Source organism: Anabrus simplex, chromosome 10 (assembly GCF_040414725.1).
Source record: "Anabrus simplex isolate iqAnaSimp1 chromosome 10, ASM4041472v1, whole genome shotgun sequence".
NCBI lineage: Eukaryota > Metazoa > Arthropoda > Insecta > Orthoptera > Tettigoniidae > Anabrus > Anabrus simplex.
In genome coordinates, this window is record NC_090274.1 from 105200175 (window position 1) to 105222001 (window position 21827).

Below are 21827 nucleotides of genomic sequence, written 5' to 3' on the forward strand. Positions count from 1 at the left end.
TTCTCTATTTCATAAATATATTCGTAGGGAAAACGTCCGAATTACTGATAGGGAAGAACTTCTTGAGTTCATCAGAAATTTTTATAGCAACTTGTATGAGAAGGCTGTCTTTGCCTGACTTATCCAACATTTCCCAAGTCCCGGAAGTTCTCCCATCTGAGATCAGACATGCTATAAATAGGATCTAAAAAGAATCACTCGCAGGTTGCGATAAACTTTCAGTTAGCGTTCTCAAACTTGTTGGTGATGAAACTTTAAGCCACTTGGGAAAAATAGGCAAGTCTTGTCTACGCAATGCATTCATTCCTCCGTCTTTGAACAGAGCAATGATAATTCTCCTGCACAAAATATGGAACAAACATGACATCAGAAACTATCGTCCTATTGGATTGCTTTCTGTTCTTTACAAGGTTTTCACCAAGGTACTGACAAATTGAATCATTCAACGGTTGATTTTAACCAGCAGGTTTCCGCAGAGCTTTTGGAACAATCGACCACATATTCCCATGATTATAATCGACCACATACTCACCGTTCGTGAAGTTATCAGCAGAAGTAATGAATATCAAATGCCGCTCTGTCTAGCCTTTGTGGACTTTGGAATGGCTTTTGACTCGGTGAGCCACGCTGCTGTTATGCAAACCTTAGCCGAACACGGCGTCGATGCTGCCTACATTAAAGTACTCCAGCATATATACGAAACCTCTTCAGCCTTCTTGAACGTCATTGTGCCAACCATGGATTTTCCCATTCAAGGAGGTGTAAAGCAAGGCGACCCCATATCTTCCAAGCTGTTCTCAGCAGTATTAGAAATAGCCATGTCAAAAATCAACTGGCAAAGTACAGGAATCAGAATCAATGGGAAAAGGCTGAACAACTTATGGTTTGCAGACGACGTTACACTTGTAATACACTCTAATACAAGATCTTGTCTCTGCCTGTCAAAAAGTGGAACTATCCATTAACCTTTCTGAAACCAAAGTAATGCTTAACAAATGGCCCACAGCAGGAAAGCTGCATGTGGGAAACTCCACATTACAACAGGTCAATGAATATGTCTATCTTAGGCAGCATGTAAATATGAAAGGGAACTTATGACCGTAAATCTTCCGACGTATCAAACTAGGATGGCAAGCCTACGGAATGAATTCTTTAATCTTCAAATCCAACATGCCAATCCACCTAAATACGATAGTCTTTGACCAGAGTGTTCACCCTGTTCTGACTTACGGTTGTGAAACCTGGACATCGAGCGAGTTTGTTCTCCCTGTACTGAGTTACGGTTGTGAAACTTGGACATTGAGCGAGTTTGCTAAGCAAAAATCTCAGAACAACTCAAAGGGCTATGGAACGCTTTATGCTAGGCTTCACGAAGAAAGACAGGAAGAGAGTAGATTACATCAGGTCAGTCACAGAAGTCAGTGTTATCTTAGAAAGGGTGTTTACCCTAAAATGGCAGTGGGCAGGCCATGGTTTTCGGAGAACTGAAGGTAGGTGGACAAATCTTGGGCTTGAGTGGAGTCCGAAAGATCATCTGAGACCTAAGGGAAGACCACCGGACAGATGGGATAAAGACATCCGGAAGATTACTGGGATCAATTGACAGAACATCGCTCAAGACCGTCCCAGATGGAGAGACCTCATGAAAGACTACCTTGCTTCGGACTTAAAGAAGCCACATCGTAAAAACGATTGAATATGGCTGATAGTGATTCGTAGGGGGGAAGAACAATGGCAGGAACAGCCATCGATTCGTTGCCTTCCTTCATTTCCTTTCTTCTGTGTTGCTCTGCTACAAGCCTCGTGTGGTCCCTCACTCTGTGAACCGCCAGCAGCTCACTTCTGTAGTGAAGTCATCTAGAGTATTTATTTGTTGCGTGTGTGTTTTAGGCTTTAAATCAGTGCGTACTTGTTTTGTGTTGAGTGAGAGTTGGTTGTATATTGCAAATATTTGTGTGTGTGCTATTATTTTCATACTGTGCAGAAGTTGTTTCTGAAGATTTTAGCACTGTTGTGTGCAGCGATACGTCATGACATAACTTATACTGTTAAAAGAATTTGCCGTGTATTTTATTTGTGCTTGGATTTGTTATTTACCTGTTCTTTCTCAAGCGCATTTTCATTTTTCTTCTTTTGTTACAACTGCATTTAAATTTTACTATTGATTTGTGAGCGATACGACAGCACAATAGTACCCCGCGTTGTCTGGGGAAATTTACTAAATGCAATGAATTGAATCCTTCACCCCACGAGATCATAAGAATATTATTTGTCTATTAGCTGGCCCAAATTGCCTTGCACTTCAATGCTGTGCCGCAGTTTACCTCGGATTCTGTACAAATCAAATATAGCCCCTGTAAATCCCCGTCTTTTCAGTTCATAAAAGTAATTTGTAGCTTCGTTTCTTCGCTTTTTTATCTTGAACTTAAATTATGCACCGCCGTTTTCCCGTGATGGTGTTTGATACGGCAACCCTGTTGTCAAGAGAGCAATACGATTTTCTTAGCATGCAATGAACGATATATTTATTTGCTTTATTGTAAAAATAACTATAGTAATGGAAGTTTGTGATTGCACTACCAGATGTCTTACGGCGATGCTCAACTGATTAATTTTTGTTTCCATAGGTTGCCAATCCATTTCTCGAAGGTAACCGAGGTCTACCGATTCAGCACTATGGAGCCGAAGAATCACTGAATTTTCGCGGATAGTACACATCCTAAATGTCATTTATATTTGACATGGCCTTTCACAATATTCAAATCAGATTTCTATTTCTGACTGCAGGGAAACGCCAATGGCAGCTTACCACTAGAATTAGAACAGGTTGACATGGAGAGGTAAAATCCATCGACGTCGCTAATAATCGTGGAGCAGTCCGTGTTGGATGGGCACATCATCCCGTCACATAAATAGACCCGGTTACCTGTAAAAGAGAGCAACACAGTGAGTTAGACATCTAATAAGTCAGTTAACCCTGGAACACCAAAATGGGGTCAGATAAACACTGAACAACATTCTTATTTTTTGACGTACCGACAACGAACACAAAGACAACGAAAACAATTAACGGCACAACACCGCAATACACAGTGTTGATTGCCAGCACTACCTCAAGAGAGACTAGGGGTCATCCCAGCGCGAGGGTGGGCCACGACCAAAACAAAAGTCGCGGGAATGGGAAGCGATGGAGCTGCTCAAATCAAGGTCAAAGGACCTCAACAGAGGGTGGATCGTCGGCGAAGGGATAGAACAATTCGTGAGAAATACCATGATATACCATAAATAGTCTAAACCACACAAAAATTTAGTGAATGAGGAATTTATAAAAATAGTAAGAAAACAAACGAAATTAATGTAATAAAAATTAAAAGCGTTTAAATAAATTCATTCATGCACTGAATCATAGGAGTGTAATCTTTCCAAATTTTAGTTACTACTTTCAGAATTTAAAAAGAACGTAGCATAATAAATATAGTTTTAAAAATTTGAAAATTCTACAAAAGGATTCGAATTTTAAAACAGAACAACTTGTACATTAAAAGAACCATTAGAGTTAAAATTTGCATCTTGAACACCAATTACAAAACTTTAAATTATGGTACTTAATGACTTAATCACAATTCCGTTTACTGCATTTTAACAGTTCTTTAAAACCAAACTTTTAAATCGATAGTCATATGACCATACTTGTTGAGAGCTCTCAATAACTACGATAAAACAAACCGGGTACCCCTTTTAGTATACTAAATTCTATAATAGAAGATTGAAGTGCATATTAAATTACAACTCCCTTTAAAGGAGGTCACTCAAAATTAAATCAAGAAAATACTACAAGAGAAGGTGAAACATCACAACTAATGCAAAACACCATGAATAGTGAAGACGAAAGAGGAAACTCGAAAATTTACAAGTCTGCAACATGCCTAAACACGGCATATGCACACAAGAAAAAATGTGCTAATCACCATCACAAGTAAAACAAAAGAAATATAGTAGAGATCAATTTAACTAACATTATCCCGAAAATTTTATTTTAATTGAGGTACTAGAAAACACAGCCGAAATAAATCAAAGACTTTGCTATCATTTGTTGGTCATTCAGATTATCTATTAAGTTTTAAAATTAAAAAGAAAGAAATAAAATTCCAAAATTTAGTGCTTTAACTTACACTCTGATCTTTTCACTGTCCACCAATTCACCCCACCTTCTTACAGCTCTCTGCTCCACAAAATCACGGTAACAAGTAGTAGCAGAGCGTGGTTGAATGGGTCTGGACAAAGCCCATTTTGACGGCATTTCCTAGAATTTGAAATTGAACTCTAGAATTTATTTGTTTGTGATTTTTCCAAGTCGAAATTTTTACTCATTACGTCTGGTGCTAGAGAGGTTTTTGCTCATTGGTATTTGCGCAAGGAAGAACTGATTTATGAACTATCTCTTAGAGATGTCCAGTCTGGTGGAACGGTTATAACTCATGCATCTAGTTTAGATTCTTTAGAGTTGCCGTTAGCATCCCTGCGTATGGAGAGAAAGAAGTTGTTGACGCTCTGTCCACAATAACCGCTATTATTACTGACCTTGCACCTTATCTCAGTTTTCTGAAGGCGGTGAACCCTCCGGCAATCAACGTGTTCAACCTAGGTTATTTCATTGTTAAACTAGAGTGGGGGACCTATATTCTCTGAAACTTAACGACGAACATTCCAGTATAACTAAATCCCTGTCTGAACATATTTCTGATCCATCCAATAAAGTTAATCAATTTCCGTCCGGGTCGGCAAGGGGGAAGAGTGATTAACCTCCTCCATTAAATGCCCATACAGAAGACGACCCTAATAAGTCTTGTAGGAGTGGGGGAATCGGTTGAGGCTCTAAAAGCTTCTGCCCCATAGGAGCAAGTTGTAAACCCCATTGTTTTTTGCTAGTTACTTTACGTCGCACTGACACAGATAGGTCCTATGGCGACGATGGAACAGGAAAAGGCTAGGATTGGGAAGGAAGCGGCCGTGGCCTTAATTAAGGTACAGCCTGGTGTGAAAATGGGAAATCACGGAAAACCATCTTCAGGGCTGCCGACAGTGGGGTTCGAACTCGGTATCTCCCGAATACTGGATACTGGTTGCACTTAACCGACTGCAGCTATCGAGCTCGGTTAAAACACATTTTGACGGCATTTCTTAGAATTTGAAATTGAACTGTAGAATTTTTCTGTTTGTGAATTTTCCAAATTTTTCAAAATTTTCACTCATTATCTCTGGTGCTAGAGAGGTAACCCGCAACATCTTCCTCCTCTTTTCATCAGTAATGCCGCTTTCGAACCTCCTCAACCTCCGGCTGCCTCTCCGGTTATATCTATAGGCTTCAGTAGCTTACCTCAACCTTTGGCCATGTTGCTTAAGGGGTGTTGGCATTCTCGGTTAATTCTACAAATGATGTTACCGCATTCCTAAGATTTCTTGGAGAATTTCATGACAATTGCCTTCTCGCATTCACAAATATTACAGATTATTTACGCCCCCCCCCCTTGTGTTCGTGTCTTCTAAAATAAAATCTTCAAGACCATAGCGGAAAGATGTTCCATCAAAACTTCTCATGCTCCCCTATTAGCATATTTTATCCCTCCAAGAGCTTTGTCATTCCTAGTCGAAAAATATTATTTGGTGGACAAAGGTTAGATAAAAATTTAGCAGACTTCATTCAAGACATCAGATTCTACACCAATATATTTGCCTTACATTACTCTGAACGTTAAATAGTACAGACCATTATTGAAGGGATTTCTCCACCTTACAGGTCATATTCATATTTTTTATCCCTTCTGCAAAATTTTCCTAAACTCGAGACCATGTCCGTGTCCGCGGAAGGAGTAAGATACGCAGATTCTCTGCGAGTTACTCGAGAACCACACCCATCTTGTAATATTTCTCGGCCATCACCTCGCCTAAATTTCTTTCCCCACAAATGTTATGCGTGTGGATCAGCCGATCATCTTGCGAATAAATGTCTTTATTAAGTTCTAATAGACCTAGAAATAGAGCTGCGTCCTCGCAAGGATGTTTCAAATGCGGGTCGTTCACACACCTTGCTAAAAACTGCTATAGATCTAACAACACACCTTCGTGTTCTACTTCTGCTTCGACCCCTGCTAACCAAAGCAATAGCAAATGACTAGCGTGTCTGGTTGAGTACCCTCTATCAGCTTCTCAAGGCTCAGCCCAGGTTGACTCAGGCATTGAATTTTCGGAGGTGGAAAGACCCTCTAAAACATCTTTTAACGTCCTAAAGAATGTCTCAAAATTGCATCCGAGACTGCATTAACATTGAAATAAATTACGAACTGCTCACAGCTCTTTTAGATTCAGGAAGTCATGGCTCCATTGTTTCAGAAGAATGGTATTCGAAACTAGAGATTTGTTGTAAATTTTCTGAATATAATTCTTCCTCTTTTACATGTGTTTCGGCGAATTATTCCCCTCTAGAAATTTTAGGATTTATTCAGGCCTAAATTCTTATTATTAAATTTACCTAGAAGAAGTTTAAGCTGTTCGTTGCTGAAAATTTGTAATGACCTGTGATATTAGAAGCTTGTGTTAGATCTTCAAAGTAAATTCTGCACATTCAAATATGAGAGTAACTTCCATATATCCCTTTTAAAATGTAGTTTTGCTAAGTCTTGTATGATTTCGCCTACTCGGAGTGAGATGTCATTAGACCTTATTGCAGGGCGTTAAATCGTAATATTGTTCTCCGGTCAGTACCCCTTCCAGACTTGCATTCATGTTTTTCTGGATTTCGTAAAGCTTAGTTCCCCCATCCTAGATCTTTACCAAACCTATAACAAGATGCCTCTGGTGGAAGAATCGAAAAACTGATTACTTTCGCTACCGACTGAAACATGAAAATCAGGCTAGCATTCGTGGATTATGTCACTAGTTTCCCGAGGTGTTTTAGGAAAATATTGGTGTCACTGATTTATTTGAATACAAGATCGAGGTGACGGATTCGGTTCCTGTAAAATTTCATCCATACAACTTATCTCCACCTGAAATAAAAGTTCTCAAGAAAATCATAGGTCAAATCTTGAAGGATGGTTTTATTCGAACTTCGAAGTCGGCATACTTTTCACCCACTTTTCTGGTGCCGAAACCTCAAGGTGCCTTCGGCCAGTCATTGATTACAGGGCGTTAAATCGTAATATTGTTCTCCGGTCAGTACCCCTTCCAGACTTGCATTCATGTTTTTCTGGATTTCGTAAAGCTTAGTTCCTACCATCCTAGATCTTTACCAAACCTATAACAAGATGCCTCTGGTGGAAGAATCGAAAAACTGATTGCTTCCGCTACTGACTGGAACTTGTAATAAAAATGTGTGCCTTTCGTGCTCCCCATTGGCACGACGCTTTTTACTAGACTGCTAGATAGTGTCTTCTCCGATATTAAATTGGAATATCTATAACTATATCTAGATGATGTTGTTATATTCCCTGATACTGTTGAAGAGCAAATTATCTCTTTTAGAGGAAGCTCTAAATTGCCTTCGTAAGGCTGGGTTGACAGTCAAGTTGGAAAAGGTATCATTTGCTAAACCATCTATGTCCTTCTTATGGCATACTGTGTCACCTGACGGAGTTAAAGTCGAAGAGGCAGTGGCAGAAGAGATCAATATATGAATATATAAATGGTAAAGGAAGCAACTATATGAAAACAACAATGGTAGAGGAGATTTACATGTGAATATAATAATGGCAGAGACCACGATATTAATATAACAATGGTTGGGGAACTTATGTAATGAACATAGCAATAATAGGGGAGACCAAAATATGAATATAAGAAAGGTAGAGGTGGCCAATATATGAATATGACAATGGTAGATGAGGTCGAGATATGAATACAACAATAGTACAGGAGGTCAACATTTGAGTATGATAATGATAGGAGAGGCCATGATATGAATATAATAATGGTAGTTGAGACCAAGGCATAAATAAAACAATGGTAGAGGAAACTATGGTAATAATATGACAATATTTGATGAGGTCGTGATATGAATATAACAATAGTAGAGGAGGTCATGACATGTACATATTAATGGTAGAGGAGACCAACCTATGAATATGATAATTATAGGGGAGACAAAAATTGAATGTATTTATGGTTGATGTGACCATATGTGAATATGATAATGGTAGAGGAGGTCAAGATATGAATATATTAATGGTGGGGGGACCAAGGTATGAATGTGATAATGATAGGGAAGATGAAGATATAATTATGACAATAATGTAGAAGACGTGTATATGTTCATCACAATGTAAGGGGAAGTGAGAATAATTACACTTTTGTTGAGGACTTGCACAGTTGAGAAGGGGTTTGTGGGACAAAATGATAATTGATTTTAAGCCGAATGTTAGTGTATAGAAATCCAATCAATCTCACCTGCCCCGCTATGTATTTCATCTGCCATAGTTGTGGATAGCAGACCGATGATCAGCCCTAAAAGCTTCGTCATTATGAACACCTGTAACAAAATGATGACAATGTTAATGGCCTGACAAAATCCATCGACATGTATCTTCCTTTGGCACTGTAATGTGTTAACGTGATCAGTTCAGCACAAGCAAATTTTACTCTAGTTGGGTGCACAGTCAGTTGAATGATAGAACTAAACACGCATCATGGATGACGAGCAACTGGGGAGAGGCTAGTCATCGTCAACTAGTAGTTTATATTACAAGGGAAACTTCTGGGCACCTGTAACCCCCGCCAATCATATTCCAGGGATATTCACCATTATTGATGATAGTGCCGTGTCACGTGGCCTCTGAGATGCGGTAATCACATTCTATGGAACCGTGTTCGAAATCTGTTATCCTGGATCAATTTTGTATTTAATTAACTATATACTTAAAATACTAGGCTGCGTGTTTGAGAGAACGGCTGACATAGTAAAGTTCTTGGCCTGTCTTTAAAAGTATAAACGGCCTTGAGGTACTGGCGAGTGCATTCACCAATCGGAATGTTACATTTTCTTTAAAAATTTTAAGCATTTCTTAATAAACGGGAGTACAACGTTGTCCCCTGTGGGTAGGGATGGTAGAATAACACCCACGGTGTCCTCTGCCTGTCGTAAGGGGCGACTGAAAGGTCTCTAGGGCTTTGAAATTGGGGGCATGTGTTGACGACCATGGGGCCTTCAACTGAGTCCTGACACTGTTTCCACTTACTTGTACCTGCCTCCTCACTTTCATCTACTCTATTCGACCTCCCTTGGTGAACTCTTGTTTATTCCGACCCCGACTAGCACTCGAGGCCTAGGGAGCCTTTCATTTTCACACCCTTCGTGGCACTTGTCTTTCTATGGTCAATACCTTCATTTTTCTGAATGTCCGATCCCTTCCATATTCCTCCTCTCTGATTACTATTAATAGAGGATGGTTGCCTACTTGTATTTCCTCTTGAAACAATAACCACTACCACCACCACCACCACCACCCTCACCGCTGTTTTCGTCGAACTGTGAGCTTCAGAAAATAAAGAATGGAACAAAAATATGTAGAGTGGAATTAGACTTGGTTGGAAAATGAACTTTTAAAAAATTGTATTGCTTTTGCAGAAACAGGAAGCAAGGGAGTAAATCCTTGAACTAGGGAAACAAGCATCTAAAATAGGTCTTCACATCTGCGAAAAACTAAAATCAGAACGAACTATAAAACCTCATAAATACATCAAAGTCGAAGAACAAAACATTGAAACAGCAAAATAATTCGAATATCTCGGAGACTGGAATAGTTGGAATGCTATGAAAGGCAAAGCAGTGGAATCCAGGAAAAATAAACCTCAACAGTCTTTCCAACTAATAAAAGATACATGCAACAAGAAATCCTTTTCATTGTTGTCCAAAATTAAATATTATAAAACAATGATTAAGCCAGAAGCACTAAATGCAGCACAAAATTCAACTGGTTTAAATGAAGTGAAAAAGTTAGTAGAATTACAGAAAATTCACTATTTGATCGAACAGCTAAAGTAATAACTTAAGTCGAAATTACGGTTGAATCAACGTACCCCCAAGAGGGCGAAACGAAAGAAGAAGAGACACATGATAGGGCACGGTAGTGAGTGTATGATTCGAAGCAGTGTGTCGATTTATTCAATTGTCTGAATAAATCGAGTCGCAAGAAGAGCGAGCTCACGGCACACGATTCAGCAGACTCACAGCAGACAGTGCTGAGTGGCGCACTCACGGCTCAGTGAGACATAACACACACGGGGTTCATTATCGGCACACTGAACATTGGCGGGGAGCCAATCTTCCGCTGCAGCGAGACGTACATTGCCATGGCACACTGAAAGATCCATTGTTTTCTCTTTCTCTATAATAACATAGCATAATATTAGTATCTATTACAGTTTCAAGTGTTTTTACAATTAATTTACAAAAGATTAATCTCTTTACAGATTGATTGCGGTAGAAAGGTTAAATCAGCTGAGTGCGATTGCAAAGCCGGACTTGCACAGTGTTGTACACATATTGCTGCATTGTGTATTTATACCAATGCTGAGAGCGAGTCTTTCCAGACTTGCTCTCTGCAACAATGCGAGAAACCTAAGAGCATTATTGCGGAGTATTTTAAAGGAGGAAATGTAGAAGAAATACCAATTGGACCATCAAATAAACTACCAATTTAACACGCGTCGGAAAGAGAAAATGTTCAATCCTTAAGTAAAAAACAATTATATGAAAAAGATGAAGGTCCCAGACTGTGCTTTCTCGATAATTTTTAAAGCAGAGCGTGAAGGTGAATCTTTCTTTATCTCCAATTACATTGTTAAAAACTATTTAAAAGCGCCGTAGAGCTAAGTGAAAGGGGCCTCTTTCTTTAGTGTCATAACCAGTTGGACGAGCAAACAGTTAATAAACTATTTAGATGCTACTTTGTGAATAATTTGCCTGGTGGTAACATATCATTAGCGTCCACATATTACGAGTGCATGTTGCCAAATTATATATTGAAGGTTTATTGTGACAAAGTTAAAGTAACAAATTCACACAAGCTTGGAATTACAGTTGAGACCAGGGTGGTTCCAGCATAGTAAGTTACTCATTTTGGCGATCCAGAATGTACACCAGATCGAAACCCTGCAGAGTGAAGATTACGAAAGGCTGACATCAGCGTTTCCTTTACACAAGTATTTAAGCACTCCAGCAGTGAGATATGACACAGCTAATGAACGGAAGGCACTTTAGGAGTGTTGCTTATTAAACGAATGCTGTGTGATTCAACTCGGATTGTTCATAAAAGAAAGACAACCATGGTTATTTTTCAGTCCATATGGGATAGTGGTAGGTCAGGATTTTGTTAATTTTCTCCAGCTGTTATTCGTGCCGAGGAAAACCCATAGTTGAAGACAATAGGTGTAATGTCACGTATTTGTATATAACTGCTGATGGTAATGTAAAGCTGAAGGAAGCTCACTTTTATATTACTCATGCACAGGTGTCAATGTACATTCTGAACATTCACAACTGTGACTTGTTTATATATTCTCTAAAGGGAAGTGTTAAGGTGAATATCTACAGAAATGATGACTTCTTTTTCAGTACTAGTCCTTCAGTAGAGAAATTGTATTTTGAATATTACCTTCCGGTGATATTTAAAGATGATACAGTAAATGCATTGTAACTATATTCAAGTGTAAAGTATCACTTGTCGGATAATGACTGATGTACGAATTGTATTTCTCAATACTGAGAACTCAACTTGGAAATCATAATTGATTATGTTGATAGCATAATTCAAACACAAATTATTTTCCTGTTACAAATTTCATTGCGGTATAGAATTTTATGACATTTATTTTCAAAAGTATTAAGCTTAACAAAATATATGTTGCCGTTAATGCTTTCACGGCCTGTACTTATAGATATGATACTTTATTGGCTTTTGGGGTTATGCTGTTTCAAGAAATTAAGGTGAAATTCTTCACGTTTCATAGAAAACTGTGCTCTACGTCCTCAGAAGATATCTCGACTGATTACGGGAAAGGCTTCTTAAACAATGACACTATGAATTTGGACGTTTTGATAGAAATTCAATGGTACGTTCATTCCTCCACCAGATGACCCGCAGGGCATCGCTTCGAACACTAGGCTCTGACTCATGTATACTCTGCTAAAGTTTTTATGTCTCCATCCGACGGACAAATAACGTGACAATACAGCGTGAGTGATTTTTAAAGATGTTAGTTCAAGGCTTTACGTCTCCATCCGACAGTGACGAACAAGTCTAAACATCCATTACCATGACGACGTGATATTATGCTCAAAGTTTTACGTTTCCATCTGACAGACTGTCTCTGACGGGACTGATCGCATTCTGTTTTAACATGCAGCGATTACGTCCACATGGTTATGCAGGTTTAGACTTTTTCGTTATCTAGGTTACTCTCTAGCAAACTAAAGCATTTATAGATTATATGAATGTGAAGTTTTCTTTAGTCTCTGAGATACTGTGACAGCAAGTAGAGCGCTTCATTCCATCATGACAAAATCATTAAGATTTGATGTACAAGGCTTCAAAGTAAACGGCAACAATTTGTGTTCAAAGAGGTGGTTGTGTTATATTGCACGCCAAAACACGCCGGTTTAGTATTTAACCCACCTTTTTCACACTGTTTGCAAACAGATGAAGACAAGAAGCATACATAATAAGTAGAAAAATTAGGCCTGCGTTGGGAGGAATAAGGAATAACTTATCGCTTTCTAACTTGACAATGAACGCTCATTTTTCAAGAGCCGATCTTGTATTTTAAAGTGTTGTGAAAAGAAGGAATGATTGCTTTAGTATCTACCATCGACGTGTGAAAGTATCGGCATGTATGAATTAGGATGTCCATCATTTAAAACTCTCGGGAAGGAGCATAGTGGAGAAACAATTAAACAGTTTTTACGACATGTGCACATGCTCTTTGATTGGTTGTGTTGCAGTGCATGCCGGGAGGTGAGCAACATTCGTGAATTGTAGTGTCGAAATGACGTCAGTGTGAAAGAATCATTTGTAGAGTAAAGAAATTACCGGTATGTCATTTCTATCTGAAACTAAGTGTAACGCAGTTGAAAAGGCAATCGTAAAGTTTTATACATGAAAAAGTGACTACCGTAAATATTTTTACTAAAGAAGCGTTGAATGCATTACCAAAGGCATTTTTTATCACTGTAGCTGCGAATGCTGTAAAGAAGATCTGGGATAACGTACATCGTGAGTGGACAAAAGATCCTGTTTGTCAGAGCTTCAAGCGCGTAGTTTACATCATTAATATGTAAGTTTAGCTAGGAGATCTTCAGGAGACAGTGCCGTACATATTAAACTGTATGACGGTCTTAAAACTAACGAGTTGTCTTCGCTTCTTTCGCCTGCGAAATGAGTAAGCAAGCTGTCGCAGTTAAAGGTGAAGAACTGTGCTGGGAGAAAGTTGAGGAATCATGCTGGGCATGGACTCATCAGTAAGGTGATTGATCTTCTTCCCTTTGAGCTTCATCTTCCTAGTTACCAGTACTGTAGCCCTGGAACTCGACGTCCGCTTGGCATGTGGTGATCCTGGTATTGATACGTGTATGTTAGATGCTGCCTGAAAAGAGCACGACATTGCTTATCGTCAAAACAATTCTGAACCAAGACGAGTAGCTGATGAAAATCTGTATCGTAAAACTATGCAGCGTGTGTCGTCACATAATGCTACAGTTGCTGAGAAGATAGCTGCACATGTCGTTGCCAATGCATTGAAATAAAAACTGTAACTGGATAGTGGCATTAAACACCAAAGACAGTAGAAATAATCTATGTAAGAAAGGACAGAACAGATTTACTTGAAGATGAAATGTATATTTTCTAAAATAAATATTAATTGTAAGGCATATTGCATGTATTGTCTCAATTTTTTAATATTAATCCTACCGTACATCATGGCCTAACTTAACTAGTAGTAATAATGTAGTCTTGCAAGTTTAATCTTGCCTTATGTCACAGAAGAAAAGAGAGGTAGAAATTCGAGATTAAAAAACTCAAGTTTTAAAAGTATATCCTCTTTATTAAGCCATGAATTGAAGTTGTTACTAAAACCAAGCCTTTTGACATACAGTTTATTTCCACAACGACGAATAACACGTTCGTTTAAATAGTGATCATTTTATTTTGTTTTCTGCAGTTCTTCCATGTAAAATCGTCCTTCAATAGGCTATAGTGTGAGATTGCGAAGGAAATACGTAACTGGCTTAGTAAGCTTAACACTCCTGATTTGAAACATTTCTCTGCTCCAGTTAGGGGTGTATCCATTTGCAAAAATAGACTCGTGTTTGCTGATGTGATCGAAATCACCTGTATTAAAGCGATGGCGGCGTGGATCAAGATGAATAGCATCTAAGCGTGGCTTATTCTTAGTAACAAGACGTGGCATTGTACCGATAGTGCGATGACGTGTATCGTTGTCGGTAGAGATGAGTCTAGGTAGCAGTTCAATCCAATGATAAGGCCCTTGTGTTGTAAATTTTCGCCACATCATTGTTTTGAGTGTACGACTAAACCGTTCTACAACGCTCGCTTTGAGATTGCAGTACGTTGAGTGGTGATGAATGCCAAGTAACTTGAGGTAAGAAGAAAAAATTGTTGAAGAACTCTTTACCTTGATCGGTTTGAAGAAGTCTTGGGCGGTCGAAACAGACTTTCAACGTATTAGGTCGTGTTACGTACATGTAACACGTGTTGAAGAGATGTTAAGTACAGAACGAAAATGGCCAGCCGGACACCAGTGGGATCCGAACCCACAACCTCCCGATTTCGCGTCGGTTGCTTTACCAATTGTGTTATGGTGGCCTAGGAGTAGTATAATGGGAGAGTTCGGCGGCCTCCTCCTCCGCCCGCGGCGCGGAAATTTGAATTTTGGCGGGAAATTTGAATTTTGGCGGGAGATTTGAATTTTGGCGGGAGATTTGAATTTGTAAACAAAGCCACGTGCTTTTTAACAGCTGTCATCGACAACAACGCATCGCTAACCTCACTGCCGCCATCTTGACGGGCCTAAACCTCACTAGTGCCAACTTAACCTAAGTAGCGTGAGGTAAACAAAGCCACGTGTTTTTTGAGAGCCACGTGCTTTTTGACAGACAACAACGCATCGCTAACCTCAGTACTGCCATCTTGACGGGCCTAAACCTCAGTAGTGCCAACTTAACCTCACTAGCATGAGGTAAACAAAGCCACGTGTTTTTTGACAGCCACGTGCTTTTTGACAGATTTGTAAACCATGCCACGTGCTTTTTGACAGACAACAACGCATCGCTAACCTCAGTACTGCCATCTTGACGGGCCTAAACCTTAGTGGTACCAACTTAACCTAACTAGCGCGTGGTAAACAAAGCCACGTGCTTTTTGACAGCCACGTGCAGCTGTCATCCGCCATCTTTGAGCACTGTGCTGCCCTCTTTCATCACCTGTCATCGGTAGTGCTGCCATCTTGGCGGGCCTAAACCTTAGTGCTACCAACATAACCTCACTAGCTCGAGATAAACAAATCCACGTGCTTTTTGACAGCTGTCATCCGCCATCTTTGAGCATCGTGCTGCCCTCTTTAGCTACTTACCTTTGAAATGTGGTACATCATCCGCCATCTTGCATCCGAAACCTCAGTGCTGCACTCTATGTAGTGACGGCAAATTCCACGTGCTCTTGTTTGGAAACAAAGCCACGTGCAGCAGTCATCCGCCATCTTTGAGCACCGTGCTGCCCTCTTTAGCTACTTACCTTTGAAATGTGGTACGTCATCCGCCATCTTGCATCCGAAACCTCAGTGCTGCACTCTATGTAGTGACGGCAAATTCCACGTGCTCTTGTTTGGAAACAAAGCCACGTGCAGCTGTCATCCGCCATCTTGCATCACAAACCTCAGTGCTACACTCTATGTGGTGGCGGCAAATTCTAAATGCTTTACAAACCTATGCCCTTTTTTGACAGCTGTCATCCGCCATCTTTAATCACCGTGCTGCCCTCTTTAGCTACTTACTTTTGACAGCTGTTATCCGCCATCTTTAATCACCGTGCTGCCCGGTGGCGGCAAATTCCACGTGCTCTTGTTTGGAAACAAAGCCATGTGCAGCTGTCAACCGCCATCTTTAATCACCGTGCTGCCCTCTTTAGCTACTTACCTTTGACAGCTGTCATCCGCCACCAGAGAGAACAGTGCTGCCCGGTGGCGGCAAATTCCACGTGCTCTACAAAGCTACGTGCTTTTTTGACAAAAAATTCTCCTCTCGAGATACTTAACGAACTAGACGATACTATACTTACGAATCTGCTCATCACCTTCTTTCTTCTATGAGTAATAAACAAAAACTCTATCTTGCAAATAAGGAGCGGGAGGAAGGTAATACCTAACCTAAAATAAAAGAATATGCCAATTCTACATTATTTATTTACATCTTGTATGTACAAGTTTTATCTTGAATCATTTTACCCTAGTGATGTTTGCGTACTTCTCGATGCAATTCTTGAATGTATAAGTTTAAACTTGCCGTACTACTCTCTCAGCGTACCTCTCCCCTACAGTGAATTGTGATGTAAGACAGCGTAACGTAAGTACACACCTCTAGCATAATGTTTATGTAAAGTAGTACCTATCAATACTACTATCCCCCAGGCTAGCGTGTTGGTAGAATTTGGAATGACAAACCGTTTACAATCATCGCTATTAAGGGCTACCTTACTAATTAAATAAGTGTACAACTGGTGCTTCTTGCTTCTAATGACAGACATTTGCATATGCAAAACAGGTGGATTACTTTTAATGCAATTGTTATAGTTTTCAAAACTTAGCTGATTCTGAACGACATACTTTTTAACCCACTTCAATCTCTTTATTTGTAATTCATTTAAGAGTTTTATGCAATATGACTTGGATTTAGTACCTACAGCACATTCATCTTTCATTTTACCTAGAAACTTTCTGTTCACTCGCGGTAGATGATATTGATTATCTGCAGGATAGTTACTCGTATCAAACCTACCCAAGTCCGGCTTTATATCATTGTAATAGTCATCAGTTTTGATTTGATAAATAAACGAATCGGTATCTGTGTAGAGCAATTGCGCATTATGCGCGTACTTCTTCATCATATAATCGTAATGGAATTCATACATGAGTGTTTTAGCCAATTCAAGTACTGCGAAGCCGACGTAGGTAGGTTTGTCATACTTAACCTTAACACGATTCATCTGTATAATAACTAAATTCTCATGTATGATGGTGCAGCTGTGGAAATTTGGTTTACTTATTAAATAGTTAGCACCATACCTTTTCTTAATATTATCCCAGTTTGTGATCAATTTTACATCAACGCGTTTGTCAACATTTTCCATAGTCTTACCAAACACACTGTTATTCATGAGCTTGTAGACATCTTTTTCAAACTCGTTAACCGCATTCGTTCTTAAATTATTGTTCAGATCGATATATGGCTTTAGCCACGGTGACTGATTAAATTCTAGTACGCGATGAATTTTGGATAACTTCAAACCATGCTGTAAACACTGTTTTAAATTTCGGTAATGAATGATATACTTAGATTTATCGTAGAAATTAGCAATGAGCATTTTCGTCGTTGATGCAATGTACGGGGGCTTCATATTTTCAGGGCAGAACGGTAGGTCATTATGAGAAGTGTATAACTCTTTAGGATACTGTAAGTCAACTTCGAGGAAATAGCCTTTATCAGCTTCATCACCTAGAGCGTGTAGCTGTAAAGCATCAATTTCGCACTGCGTTAGCCAGCGGAAACCACTCACCGGTAGATGCTGACTCATCGCCCACCCATACTGATTATTAGCATCGAGGTAAACGATATACCGAGATTCCTGACTGGAATCGAAACTCGGCATGTACTTATTATTCGCCCTCGAATACCGCCAGCTGCACTGACTCAGACCGCCTCGAATTGATGATTTTATGAAGTGCACCATATCGATATCGGTCAGCAGTTCCAAATTCACCTGCGTGTGTTTCAACATAGCATCCCAACTTAACCCAGGTGCAGTAAAATACTGACATGGGTCAAGGCTGTAGGTGTTCATGCAAACACAGCGAAAATTTTCAAAAACATCAGCTAACAAAAGTACATCTGTCTTTAAATATAAATCGGAGTATTCACCCAGCGTTTGAATGTGGAACTGCTCCCAGATATGTTGTGCATGTAAATAGTCATCATCACTAATATCTGCTGAATTCAGCGAGCTGTAAAAGGATTGTTTCGATGGTAAGGCGCGTTCTTCGAGGCGGACTAAGCAGTCGAGATATTCATAACAAAAAACACCCTTACGCCGAAGTAAATTAAACTGCGCTTCTTCGGGAGAAACGCATCGAATTTCCGTAAATTGTTCAGGCTGTAAATGACTAGAAAGTTTATCGATGCTACTCGCCATAAAGCGAAACGAGTCAAGGAATCTCAGTTTTATAGAATGCTCAGCATCTACTTTTACAGACTTTGCAAACGCAATGTACCGCTCTTTATTCTGAGGGATTATATCTACTTTTTCATCTGAAGCTCCAATTTGTGAAATGATGAAATGAGAGTCGTAACCAGATAAGTTATGAAAAATTGCAGGGATAAATTTAGGAACTCTACACTTAAGATTACAGCTATAATGAGCGGCACATCTGTAGAAACCAGTTAAATGATCATAATCAAAAACTTTAGGGTCATTTTCGGAAAATTCCCCATCACAAATGCTACACTTTGTAGCACGTTCATGATCATTTAACTGAATTTCCGTGAGTGGCTTCATAGGAATATTACTATTTAGAATACGACCAAGACGAACTGCATCACTTTCAAGTCTTTCTAAAAATACTTTAGCAGCATCATGTCCTCGATACAGCTCTAACTTTTAAGCGTACTATCGTAACTACACTTGATGTAATACGCGAAGCTATACGGGACATGCATGTGCGTAGTATTAGTGAAAGAGTTGTCAGGATTAGGAGAGCATGTGTTGCATGGCGTGAGGATGGCTTCAAAGTCTGCATAAATCACGAACGGTACCCACATCTGCTTGTGAAAATTTGTAAATTTTAAAACATTATTGCCTGTAGTAGGTATCTCTGTACGTACATGATTGCAGTCATTCTTGGAATGCCCCGTTAACTGATCTTCAGTTTTAAAATACTGCAAGCATCCATCACATAGCCACTTTTTACCATTACGTTTTGATAACTGACTGCCAACAAGTCTACTCAGATTTTTTATCCAGCAAAAGTGGCTATTTTCACTGTTTTCAATATAGAGTAAATTAACATAAGTACTCTTCTTATGACATGTATAATACAGAGGACCTACTACAGACTTTTTCTCTACACCATACACATTAATGCTAATGTTATTTAGTTCCTCAAAGCGCTTACTATCCTTTATCTGCACAGGAAATTCTATACTATCGAAATTTAGCTGCGTTGAATAGTGTGGATAGGATGATGTTCTCTTAGCTACGTCTGATTTCGCAGGATTTAAAGCCGACATCACCGCCCATGCAAAACATGCTTCGTCATTGTTTTGGATGTTTACAACAGCTTCTTTTCGCTGAATCAATGTCGGCAGCTCGATGTACGATGAACCTCGCATGGGATTGTACTTATTGATGTTAACTTCTAGATACATTATTTCAACTAAAGCCCACCCTGATTCCTTTTCCTGAAATTCCTCGCTCTTAGTTGAAATAATGTTAGAGACATCCCTAAGTAAATCACCAAAATTAGTCGACTGACTTATGACAAAATTCTTCGTATTAAATGATTTAATGTCCGTTATTTCGGATTTATCCGTGCTTTTAATGTACAAGGCGAAATGTTGAAAATTAATTTTAAATAAATTATGATTGGACAAAGATTTAGCAAGAAGCTGTTGTACATCCGGTTGAACGCAATTTAAAAAGTTTGAAGTGCTCTGAAACTTTTGACTGGTGCGAATTCTGTAACTAGCAACCCTACTTTTAAATGCTGTATTAATTTCCTCGATGTTTGCGTTACTACCACTTCTGCACGCATTATTTTTATGTGCATTACTCCGTAAGTGTCCCTGAAAATGCGAAGATGGTACATCAGTGTTACAGTGCTCGCAGTGAATAGTTTGAAGTTCATGATTTTTCTAGGTTTTTACTACTAGTACTTTCTACAGCTACATCAGTAGCTGCACGCTTTTTCCCTACTACTACCTGAGGGCAAGTAGATATTTGATGTACCTCTGCTAAGTGAGCCTCGTATCGCACTACGTTAGCGAAATACACACTACTAACTTTACATAAAGCAGATGTTATGCTAGGGTGTTTTGATTTCATATGGCGCATGAAGTTATCACGCCTTGCAAACGTTACATTACATTCCTCGCAGCAGGGGAACATCTGAAAAGAGAACGACCGATAGAGATTAGATGAAAGTTACGGAAGAAACCAAGTTTCAACGTATAGAGGTTGGACATGGCTGTGAGTTAGGCCTATAGCATGAGGATTGAAGAGAACGACTATTTATCAATAGACTAAAGTTACGATGTTGGGAAGAAACCAAGTTTCAGCCTGTTGAGGTCAGACATTGCTATGTGTGCGTGTTTGAAATTATACCTCGTCTATAGCATGAGGATTGCAGAGAACAACTATTTATGATTAGCTTAAAGTTACGATGTTTTAGACGAAACCAAGTTTCAGCCTGTTGAGAGCAGACATAGCTATGTGTGCGATTGAAATTATACCCCGTCTATAGCGTGAGGATTAAAGAGAACAACTATTTATCAATAGACTAAAGTTACGATGTTTTAGAAGAAACCAAGTTTCAGCCCGTTGAGGACAGACATAGCTATGTGTGCGTGTTTGAAATTAACCACGTCTATAGCGTGAGGATTGAAGAGAACAACTATTTATGATTAGCTTAAAGTTACGATGTTTTAGAAAAAACCAAGTTTCAGCCTGTTGAGGATAGACATAGCTATGTGTGCGTGTTTGAAATTATACCACGTCTATAGTATGCGGGTTGAAGAGAACAACTATTTATGATTAGCTTAATTTTACGATGTTTTAGAAGAAACCAAGTTTCAGCCCGTTGAGGATAGACATAGCTATGTGTGCGTGTTTGAAATTGTACCACGTCTATAGTATGAGGATTAAAGAGAACAACTATTTATGATTAGCTTAAAGTTACGATGTTTTAGAAGAAACCAAGTTTCAGCCCGTTGAGGATAGACATAGCTATGTGCGTGTTTGAAATTATACCACGTCTATAGTATGAGGATTAAAGAGAACAACTATTTATCAATAGACTAAAGTTACGATGTTTTAGAAGAAACCATGTTTCAGCCCGTTGAGGATAGACATAGCTATGTGCGCGTGTTTGAAATTATACCTCGTCTATAGCGTGAGGATTAAAGAGAACAACTATTTATCATTAGACTAAAGTTACGATGTTTTAGAAGAAACCAAGTTTCAGCCCGTTGAGGATAGACATAGCTATGTGTGCGTGTTTGAAATTATACCTCGTCTATAGCATGAGGATTAAAGAGAACAACTATTTATCAATAGACTAAAGTTACGATGTTTTAGAAGAAACCACGTTTCAGCCCGTTCAGGATAGACATAGCTATGTGTGTGTGTTTGAAATTATACCACGTCTATAGTATGAGGATTAAAGAGAACAACTATTTATCAATAGACTAAAGTTACGATGTTTTAGAAGAAACCAAGTTTCAGCCCGTTGAGGATAGACATAGCTATGTGCGCGTGTTTGAAATTATACCT